This window comes from Carassius auratus, chromosome 43 (genome assembly GCF_003368295.1).
Source record: "Carassius auratus strain Wakin chromosome 43, ASM336829v1, whole genome shotgun sequence".
Lineage (NCBI taxonomy): Eukaryota > Metazoa > Chordata > Actinopteri > Cypriniformes > Cyprinidae > Carassius > Carassius auratus.
Window position 1 is genome coordinate 3,327,586 of NC_039285.1, and position 12,308 is coordinate 3,339,893.

The following is a 12,308-nucleotide window of genomic DNA, read 5'->3' on the forward strand; positions in this document are numbered from 1 at the left end:
TGTAAACTCGCTTATGAAATTAAATGTTTTGGGGATAAAATTAAGTTGTAATTTTTTAATCGATCACTATTCATAGTTTATCATAGGCGATATCATTTTAGCTCAGTTTGGGCTACAAGATCGATTGCGTGAGCTGTCAATACATTGCTGCAGTCTATATTTATTTATACGCGTGATAGATTTTCTGCTATAAAGTTGACATATCGTTTCCAGTAAAATTCTTTAGTCAGAGTCTTCTTTCAGACGAGCTTTTTCTGCCTCTAATCATTTTAGCTAGTTAATGACGTTATGAATAAAACTAAATGCGTTGTCGTAGGCTAGGTTATATGTCAATAAAATTAAATATGCTGTACATAGCCTATTTTATAGAATCTTGCTAACTGAATCTCTTTCTAACGTATTATTATATAATTAATAGTATATAAAATTACGTTATCAACGCACTCGTAATGTTTTGATCTCTGTGAAACTGAGTGGGTCATATATATAGGATATATATATATACATATATATATCAGAGACATAAAGCATTTGAGAGGATACGACGCACTTGTCGCCCGGGATCGTCTTCTTTCCATTCATTACTTTTGATTTAAAGTTTTGGGGCCGCTAGATGGCTATGTTGAGCAATTTGACAGCCTTATTGAGACGTCCAGAGCCCCTGTGCACATAACCAAACAGATGCGGTCCTGTAAATATAGAAATATAGTAGGTTTAGATGATATAGTTGTGTCATTTGTTTTCCAGACAATACAATATCAGGGACAATATTCCTTCATATAGACAAAAAAAGCTCTAAATAACATATAATTGGTTGATTGTACAGTGTTTATTATCATTCATAAGACTGATTACATTGGTCTGTGCTATTTTGTTGGACAACATTTGTTTGGACAGTGTTTATTTTGTAGATTTATTTTTGGATATGTCTTAGCTTTTCAGGTTGTGAATGAGGGAGTTTCTCTTGCTGTTAATAACCAAGTTAATTGTAACATCAGCACTAATGTCTAATAGACGACTGACCAATACCCTTTATGATGTAAGATTGATGAGATTCATATTCCTGTTATTGACATGAAAATCAGACATTATTTGTTCGTGCTCATCTTCAATGTGTGCATGACCTGCATTAAGTTGAGAATATGGAGAAACACGGGTCTTGTTGCATGTGCAGCAAATGTGTCCACAGTTTTGTCTGACTCACATTTGTTTCTCCGTCTGTCTGGCGTATTTAGGGCTGTGTTTGCCTGCGTGTTGGTTAGTTGACTTGCCTAGACTGCATTACAGCCATCTGTCAAAAAGTCATAAATGTACTTTGCCAATACAGTAATGCAGCTTTTGTTTCCAGTCTTCAGCTTTTAGCCTAATTAAACAGCAGCCTTGTTGAGAAGATATTCATTATTTGGCAGCTATTTATTCTGCCCAATTATTCCTTCAAGACAATCTAAAAAAGGCATTGTTATGTTCACTTGTTTTCCCCATGAACATATTTTAATATGTATATTGTAAAATAATGCACAAATAAATTTAAATGCAGCTCAGTTTAGAGTCAATTTATTTGAGCGGCTTCATTTGCTGATAAGTTTAAAAAACTTCGTTCCACCCAATATAATATTTAGTTATTATGTTAATACAGACATATTTGACCAGAGAGTCATTAATAATACAATATTACTGCAACAAAATTATAATTGATGCATGAGATTTATCATTTAGAGCAAATATTAAAATAATGAGAATGTTTGATGATGTTGACTTCTTGTACCTATTACCTCTAGTTTAATATGACCATGGTGTGTTATGTTTTGAGTCCTGGGACGTTGTTGTCAAGCCTAACCTTCTGTGTGACTGAGCATGTGTGAGAGAGAGACAGGAGGCTTAACAATGAGAGACTGAGCGCTGCTTTGTGCAGCACCACTGGCCTGTGAGATCTGATTCGTCCTGACAGCTCTTAATGACAGGGAAGCAGGGGCATTTTTGGTTTAATTTTCTGAGCTGGTTTGCATAGTGAAGCTTGAACCAAGGGCAAAGGCAAATCTTTTGGATCTTTTCCTTGCCATTTCATCACCGGCGAGATTCCAGTTTACAGTCTAGTAAACCCTTTCAGCTGGAAATCCTGATGTTTGCTTCAATCGATAATCTTAATTAGTGCTGATTAATGAAGAAACACTGGTTGTGCATTGCTAATAGTTGAATGAATTCCCAAGGACGATGTGCTTCAGCCTTCTGCTTTGCCTGGCATTTTAAATTTAGAATCAAATTAAAATTTATGACATGCTTTTGTACATTTCTGAAATATTTAGGCCTGATGATTTTCAGATTGCAGATGAGATTGGTTTTAATTTGTTAGGTATTGGTGCTGGTGAAGTGAGGCATATAGGAGTGGTTTCAAATTAAGATTTCATTAGTATTCGGTGGCTATACTCTGACTCCGATCAATGCAGAAAATGAGCTGCATCCTTTTGTTTTAGTATTCAGATTTGAAAGGATTATTTATTTTTATTAAGTCTGGTTAAATGCAATCACAACAACATAAATTTAACATAGTATCACAAGCTGTTTCTCATTTGTATATTTTTTGTCTGTTTCAGCCATTGCATTGTTAGAGTATTTAGATGCTAATATAATGAATCATGGCAAATCCATTTTGAGTTTTAAAGAGTGATGTTTTATGCGTGTGTAAAGGTAATCATCAGTGTTTAGTGAAACTGGATGAAATGCCCTTGTTGTGACCCTCATCGGAGTATCAGTTTAGGTGCCATTATCTTTATATGTGCACCAGTTTGCTCATTTCCATGTCAATTTTTTTTTACCTTAATTATTATAACTGACTCAAACAGGGATATGGAGACTTGAATAGATGAAGTGGCTCAGGCTGTTGGATTGTAGATGTATTACGTATTAGGATGCTCTGATCATGGAAGACTTGAGATTGAATGTTTATGGTTCTGTGTTTGTTTGGATGGGACGTCTCAAATTAAATAAAATCTGCTCTTCAGGTTCATAACTTTCTGTCCTATCATTGCTGATGGGCTCACTTTACAAGAACGATTTGATGGAGCTACATACGACTTTTCCCCAAGAAAATGTTTTACCTTTGCTTAAACAGGATTAACAACTGAAGTAACAGATGTAGAAAACAGGTGCTTTCTAGTTTTCTATTACTGTTACTTATTCTGGTGTATGTTTAAAAAAAAAAAAATTTCCATGATAGATTTCAGTTTGATATTAATTTTAATGCTTTGAAATTGTTTTAAAATCTCATAATCACATATATTAGTATCTTAAACTATTTATACCCTTTGGTAAAATGCTTTTAAAATGGCAAGCCTTATATAAAATTAATAGAAAAAAAGCGGCTCATATAATATTTACTTTTACCATTTGAGGCTGAACATAATTTGGAAGTTAAGCAACTCCTTTCACTTATATTACCATAAAATATGACTTTCAGGTCCTATTTCACCCTATTTGTGAAAAAAGAGATTGTATATGTATGTAAGTGTACCATTAAACAGACTCTCTTTGTAAATCATACAATTATGGGTGAAAAAGCAGCAAATTAGAATGAGAACTAATCATTTTCTAAATTGGAATGGACATATAAAATTGACATATAAAAAAAGTTCACTTGATTATACATTTCTGGTAATATTTTCACAACTATTTTATTTGCTGGTTGTTGTTGTTGTTTTTAAGGGGTCGAAATTAGGAGGAAATCAGTCATCTCTTTTGTAACATGTCATTCAGTATTTCATGTAGTATTCAGTATCTGATTTGATGTGAACAGCTGTTTATTGGTCCGTCAAACTTTGTAACAGAGGACTGACAGTTACAGCGATAGTTTTACTGTGCATAATATAGTAACATTGGATGCTGCAATGGCAATGAAGACTGAACAAAGTGCTCAGTAGAGGAAATCTTTGATGGAATAGTAAGACCTGACCTTTATTCTGCAAATCAAGCTGATTTCTTAATGACCTCCCCAATAGATGTTATTTTATCCGAAGCGTAATGAACATTATACACTGAACAAATACCCTGGGGTCATAGTGGGAGCATTAAGAAATGTTAATGAAAAATATAAAGCCATTAGCTGAACCTTCTTGGGTCAGCTTTTGCTCTGTAACTGAAAACGTTGATGTATGTTTCGCGTTTCCTCTGATGGCATATACAGAAGGTTTCAGATCAGAGGACAGCCAGAGTTTTCTTGATGGGATGGATCTTTCCTCTCCTTTCCTTATCATTGTCTTCTGACCTTAGTCTGTATGTTTTCACTGTGTCTCTCAGTATGGCAAATTATGTTCTTTCAATTAAGATCTTGGTGTCAGTACTTGGTCTCAGTCTCACAGATGTTTTTCTCCATGTTACCCAGAGGTTAGTGTTTACATTTCCACTGGGAGGAAAAATCCCAAATCTAATTTGAAAGAGGCATGCCAAACATGTCTCTAATTACAGAAAAGTATAAAGATAGAGTGCTTGGTAAGCTTTAAGGTTCTATCTAGGGCTGGGCTATATGGCTATATTGATTTTTTCAGAACGATTCTCAATTTTTATGATTTTTAACTAGTCAACTTGAAAATTTAACTACAAAATGATTCAAGTAGCTGCTTGAAAATCTGTGCACCACAAATGAAGTTGTCAACATGATGTAAATGTTGAACAAATCACTTGTTAGGTAAATATCTTTGCAAAAAAAGATGTATGAACTACAACTACATCTTGTACAAACTTGTTTTATACATGCTATGTGTTCAGAAATAATACAAGGAAAATTGTATTGGCACCTAGAGATATTTTTTTACTTAGAGTCTTTCACAGAGCGTGTCACAAGGGAACGGTAAAATTGTGCGCCAACGTGTGGTTGGATCATTCTTTTCTCTTTACTGTTTACATTGGCATATTTTCAAAGTGTCTAATTCTAACATAATAATTCTATTCAAAATCAAGAAATAAACACATTAAATTACAATTAATAAATAACATCTGAAAAATCACCCAGCCCTAATGCTTTCACAAAAAATCCACAGATGAATCATGCACAATAAGACCAACAAAGCTTTTTTGTTAATGACTGGAACAGATTCTTTTCAATAAAGTGGTGTTGTAGTTTTACTTTATTTAACAATGTAAGGGCTTAAGTTGAAACAGAGTAAAAACTTCTTTAGGAAACAGAGCAGCTTGTATTTGTTGTGTTGATTACTCATTAATAATCAAACAATTATTTTGTGCTGTATTTGTCCAACAGAACATTTGAAAGAGGAAGATTGTTTAGACAACTCTCTGAGGACTTTTTTCTGTCCAAAGACATTAGTTACAAATAAAGTCAGCCATTTGCAGTGAGACTATGTGTTACATAGAAGTGGGGGATAGAGGGGCAAACTAACTTCTAAATTATCAAATACTTTATCATTTAAAAATAAATGTAACCAGGCAAAACATGAAAAAGCTTTTGTTTTGAGGATCTGAAAATGATCTTATGAGTCTAGAGTCTGGTGAATGTAGGATTAGAACCTAAAATTTTACAAAATGTGCAAATAAAATGGCAAGCAAGTTAGAGGTTGGTAAAAACTTTTTTAAAAAAATAATAAATAATAAATTAAGACTTGTATTCAACAAGGATGCATTAAAGCAACAGTGAAGACAACTATAATGTTACAAAAAGTGTACATTTAATAAATGCTGTTCTTTTGAACTTCGTATACATCAAAGAATCCTAAAAACATGTATCAAGCTTTGCACCAAAATATTAAAGGCCGTGTTGCAGGGTTAATTTTTCAACGAATTTGTGCAATTTGCTTGTTGGCAATAAACATTTAAACTGTTATCCATTGTATTTTATGTTGTTGGGTATCACAAAACGGAATATAATACGAAAAAGTACGTACTATCTTACAGCGGTCTCCTTTCCCCCACAATGCATTGCATTACGTCACGTTGGGGAGAGAATTTCCCAAAGCCCGCCTTGAGAGCATTGAGAGTGACTAGAGAGAGATGAGTAGTAGACGAGAGTATTCAGATAGCGCAGATTAAAGATAAATAAATAAATACAGAGATATATATAGATAGATAGACTAGATATATAGATAGACAGACAGACAGATAGATATCGACCGACAGCAACCAAAACGCACTACCATGGGACGACACCACCCACATAAGCACCTGCCAAACAGCGACAGACACGCGGTTACGTTTGCAACAACATTTTCAGAGATTAAAGAGATAAACGCTTAGAAACGTTCATATAGCTAGCATGATGCCTTCTATTTCTAGATGACAAAGACAAAGTTTACCAGTACTACGACACAGTGACAAAGGTTACCGGTACTTATCTGAACTAACATCATGATCACTGCCACTAGATGTAAAGAAAACATAGATTTTTCACTCGGTGCTATTCAATGACAGTAAAAAATATATGTGTTGTTATTGTGCACTGCTGCTCGTAGACTAGCTCCAGTGCTCATTGCTGCGTTGCTAAATGATAGCAACTTCACGAGGACACTTCACCAACTCTCCACTCATTCTCCTCGGACCATGCATTTAATTTGATTTGACGCACATCAGTTCTTGGCAATTGATCATTTGCCCTCTTACGTCTGGCTAGTTCGAAATTACACGGCTGCGGGCCATCATACATGTTGGCTCTTGCCCCCTCTTCCTCATCCCAGTCAGTTCTGATGCTGCGTTCCTGGCAGGTTTTTGAGCTCGTAATCACTATTTCATACCACGAATAATGACTTTGTACCATTCTAGTAAAAGTTCACGGGTGGGAAGTCATGGGTTTGACTGCCGTTCCAGTGCACTTTCACGGGTTTAAGATTGGAAAAACATGGGTTACGGGTTGCCCCCAACTTGATGTCATCACCGAGTTTAGTAAAAACTTTTATACCAAAAACGTAAAAAACTGGTCTTTAAGACCATTTTTGAGACATTTTAAAAATGATATACATATCTTGAGTGATTTATGTACCCATTAATCGAATGGCCTTTAAGCAGCATAATTATTTTCAACAAGTTTCTTAAGCACCAAATCAGGATATTAGAATTATTTCTGAAGGATCATGTGACTTTGAAGACTGGAGAAATGGCTGCTGAAAATAGACTTTTTTTCAAAAACATAAAAAAGTCTTTTTAACTGTAGTGTATGTATTTGGCTTTAACAGGCCACCCTCACTGAAAAGTTCCAGTGCTTTAATGTCCAGCCAATCCAAGGTCCTCCACTGACTAGAGAAAATGTCTATTCTTAATATGATGAATGCTAAAGTTTTCACCAGCTAGTAAGGAAACAATTTTTCATATCATACTGAGGTTTTCAGTGCAGATGGCGAATGACAAGTTACACAATTGTAAGTTCAGAGGCAACAAGAATAGAATCAAATAAAGCCGTGAGCATCTTTAAGCAAAGCTAATTAACAAGCACTGATGTGAGCTTGTAGCACGGCTCAATACAACTCATGTCTGATGCCAACTCCACACCTCTTAGCTTCGAATCTGCCGGGTCTTGAATAATGCACTCATCAGGTCTTTTCCTGGCGGTTGTAATGACAAGCAGTTCTCCCTCGAGAATCCTCTGACTTTTTACAAATACTGCTGATGGTCCTGCTTACATCTGCCACTTATCTTAAAGTATTACAATAAAGACCAGCTCTCAAAGATGCACAGCCACCCTGACTTGCTCTTGGAAGATGTCTTCACACCGAACAATCGTCACAATCATGGAAACTTAAACGGCTCTGTTTTGTAATTGAACTGGGTAAGGGTCATCGTTTTTAATGGCGCATATAAATCTTTCCTTATATTGAAAGGTTACATTAATGCAAAATTGAGTAGCTCACAGAAATGGGGCCATCTGCTTGTTGGCTCCACTGGAGCTTTGGAGTTATAGCATCATTTTGGATCTGGATTGAGTTGGTTATTCATTAACATTACGGGCTTTCAGTTACGGCACCCATTATGAGCATTATAGCCCAAGGACTTCATCCAGCCTTTACTGTAAACCAAGAGTGCCCCTGAATTGTATATTATGGGAGTCATAATTTACCAATGCAATCCCAGAGAGTGTGTCCCCCATTAACTTTATGCTTTTTTGCTTCGAGCTATCCCTGTCCCAGCACTCACAATAGAGAGACCTAAACAAGCTCAGTGTGCCATGGACCCGTCTTGTATTGTGAGACATCTTAATGGATGTACAGAGGGTGGTGCTTGGTCTGTTCCTCTCTGTACTTTGTGTTCTGTTCTTTCTAGTCCTCTCACTGATTGTAGCTTGCAGTTAGTTTTTTGAGAGGATTGTGTATAGCCTTTTTTAACCACATTGATAGGTAAGCCTCATGACTGTGTCTGAACTTATCATAATGTTATTTTTTTATCCAGTGTGCTCTCTGCTCAAGTATGGACAGCATGATTGGTAAATTACTATTCGCTGCACAGGCTGTTGAACTTGCAGACATCTCCATCACTCAGGAGAGAGGACATTAGCCATTCTGCGTGAGCCGCTTCACTCCACACCCTGCAGGAAACCTCTTTCTTTATTCTGCTAATATTTTCTCTGTGAAGTAGTAAAAGACTGCACATTGGCTGTTCATTTGACTGGAGTTCTCAAGCAGCGGGACCAGTGTTGAGTTTAATTTCCTCGTCTAAACCCTGCTGGGGCCCTGGGGTGGGATCACCTGGGTGGAAATTGCTTTTGGTGTTTCCTTCTGTCCTGTGCTCAGGAACATCTCAACTGAACTTGTAGCATAGAACAGCTCAGTGTGTTTGATGACATCCAAAGGTCTGAGCAAAAAGGAAAACAGTTCTCCATTATCTCTAATACTGGTGGTGCAACTATCTTTCTTCAACTTTTAATGAAACAAGAGCTTGTTACAAAGGACTGGTGCTAGCTTTAAATATTTCACATACATTATAATGAGCATTCGATACACACAACAAATGTGCATTTGCTGCCAATTAAATCAGCTTTAATGAAAATCTCACATCTGTACTTACACAGTACATACATCCAGGGAAACGCTTTACATTCTTTTCACATGGAAAAAGGTCTCCATGTAAAAGCCTGCACAGCACATTTATGTCTTTATATTTTGAAATGTCAGAGGCAGTTGATTCTGAGAAATGACCTACTGTGACCTTTTATGGTATGTAGTGCCATGGGCATTTTTACTGCTTAGTTTTTTCTTCCCTGCATTGCAATATGTGTATGTATGCATGTGAGTTGACATATCCATTCCCCTACCAATCTCCAGAACATATGACACTGGCATACAAAACCATCTTAAAGGAATATTCCACCCAAAAACGTACATATTGTCATCATTTCCTCGTTCCAAACCTGTATTAAGCTATATTTTAAGTGTTTTTCTGTCAATAAAATGAAAGTCATTGCAGTCTAAAACAAAATTGGACACCTCTGACATTCATTGCATGAAAAACAAAAGAAAGAAAGTTATATAGGTTTGGAACAACACGAGTGATGATAGAAGCATTTTTTTGAGTGAACTCTCCCTTAAGCAGCAAAACATGAGTGTGATGCAGTTCTTTAAATGTGAGGTTTAAAGAAAAGTAATTCTCTCAAGTTTTGGGAAACATTTAGTTCAGAGCCACATTATTATGCATGACTCCAGAGAGTCCAGATGTTTTTTTTTTTATTGAAGCTTTGTATTGTACTCAAATCTGTGCCTCCCGAGTCAGCGGTCATCAGAGGCATGCTGGGATATTAGATTAGCTTCAATCATGCTGAACAGTCCTGTTTAAATGTCATTTATTCTTTGCTCTGTCTTTAACTCTAAACCCAGAGGTACTGTAGGATGCCCCTCCTCCCGACAAGGGGTCTCATGGGCTGTGATGGATCTATAGTGTTATTGGTGTGATGCACCATGTGCCTCTGGTTATTCAGCAGCAGGGTCTTTAGCCTGCAATCAATGGAAGCTGTAGGCAGGACTGTGAACATAGAGCTGTTAAAATCACACATGGGCTTTGGTAATGCAGAAGAGCGGCTGTATCAACAACACCTGCCAGTCATATGAATAATTCAGTGATCTCTGACCAGGCCACTTTTACTCCTATCAGTAGTGCTTATTAGAATGGAGGTGTTGATGAGAGCTACTCATCTGGTAACTGTGGATTGTCCCATCTGTTTATTTGGAGTTAGTGAAGAAGAACAGATTGAGTGAAAGAGTTACTGGGAAGTTATTTGAAGAGAGAATGCATGTGAAACTTGCTTTGAAAAACTTTTTTGGGACTTATCTTTAAATGTAGTGTTTTTAAGGGCCACTTCATGAGGTCCAGTGTTCAGGTATTAAAGTAGGAGTTAATCATTAGCTTTTAAATATTTAACACTACTGCTTTTGTTTCTACTGCAAATTACACCTAGACAAGACACATTTACCCCACATCTAATAATTGCACTTTACCTTGAAATGTTCTTTGTGAGTTTTGACTTTAAACCTTTGAAAATATGTGATTTAATTCACATGAAGGCGCAGAATGGCTTACCTAGGGCAGAGCACATTTAATTATTAATTTTGAACATTATTGTAAATTAATTTTAGAGAGGAAACTAAGAAAGTTCTATCACATTCATGTAATTAGTGTTGTTGGAATTCACACAGTTGGGCTTTAATTGGCAGTGATTGTGAGGAGCAGGGGCTGCATGGGTTGTTTAATTGGAGGCTGAGTGATGGCGGTAATGGCTCATTTGTTTGCCTGTGTGTGGTGAGAGACCCCTTGTAATGACCTGTGCGGATGAAGCCACGGTGGTGGAAGAGGTGCGGGATTAATCGCCCTACCTCACTCTGCATAAGACTGCAATAATGTTCATCAGATGATTCTTCTAAGATGTTCCTTTCTCTGGACTACATTTGTTCCTGATGAATTCTCAAATTTATGTCACTCAGCTACGTTTTTAAGAAGCATTTGTGATAATGCATTCTTGAATTTGTTTGTGTGTGTGTGTGTGTGTGTGTTGTACTCTATTGGCAGAGGTGTCTTCATGTTTAATGGTCAAGGACAGTGTTGGGGGAAAATATGAACAAAATGTTGTGTTATTCATAACAGATGTTGCTAATGTTGCATTGCTACTTTTAATAATGCACTGAGGTACGTTTGTGGCACTTTTTTCACATTGTCAAGTGACAAAGTTGAGACTCTTCGCTGTACTGTAATTTTTTTGTAGATGTAAATAATACAATGTTAATAGAGTGCATTTTCTGAGAAAATATCAATTGCATTTATTCTACTTAAAGGTATATTTTCCAAAAATGAGCCCGTGATTTACTCACCCTCAAGCCATTCTAGATGTATATGACCTTATTCTTTTAGATAAATCCAATCTGAGTTATATATATAAAAAAAAAATGATCCCGGCACTTCCAAGTTTTATAATGGAGGGGCCGGTGGTTCTGTTCAACAGTCCAAAAGAAGTCCAATGAAGCGCATCCATCCATAATAAAAAGTGGCTCACACAGCTCTGGGGGGTTAATAAAGTCCTCCTGTAGCAAATCAATGTGCTTTTGTAAAAAACATATCCATATTTAAAACATTTTTTCTTTACGAATCATCATTTGTACTTCTAATTCGTGAACAGTGTTTTGTTCTGTCCTCTCTGCTTCTGCATTCATCACCTCTCACCAGCGCATGCGCTATGCCTACGTCATCTGCCCAGTGCAGCTTTCACGTAGGACAGTTAGCGCAAGCTACAGAAAAGTGGTTATAATGTTATATTATTTTATATAAAACAAATTTCTGAGTGGAATGAAAGAACCAATCACTAGTAAGCATGTATGTATGACACTTTCTAAAACGGCTGTATCCAATATGGATTATGTAACGTCAATTAATATAAACGTTAGCCCCCCAACGCTGCTCAAGGACTTTAAGGAGGACTTTGCAATGAATTGAGCATGTATATTTAATAATGTGGGTACAGTAGACTGATTGAATATGTCACCTCTCTAAAGCCAGGGCACATCAAGCTTATTCTTAGTCTTTTAAGTACCCCAATCATACTGTCATATTTCACACACTCATATCACGATCATGGGTTTTTACTTCCCTGTCGATGGTGCAGTTTAATAATCCATTTACTCACAGCTTTGACCTTGACATAGTCAAAATTTAAGGAGGTAAGCAATGTAGCAAGCTATTTTTACACAGTAGCTTGTTTTGTAGAATTCATGATGTTTCCAGAAATCCTAGCATTTAAGTCAAATTTTTTATGTTCGGCCTCCATGCTGAGGGACACCATAGATCGCCACCCCTGTTTGTTATTTCTGCTGGACATTTCGATTTAGACCGAATGGATTTAT

General features: G+C 36.4%; 1 protein-coding gene across 3 annotated transcripts in view; it reads left to right on the top strand.

Moving 5' to 3' along the window:
* The window catches only part of LOC113061453 (multiple epidermal growth factor-like domains protein 11), a 110,480-nt gene that overhangs the window by 605 nt on the left and 97,567 nt on the right, over positions 1 to 12,308 (top strand). The window lies entirely within an intron of this gene.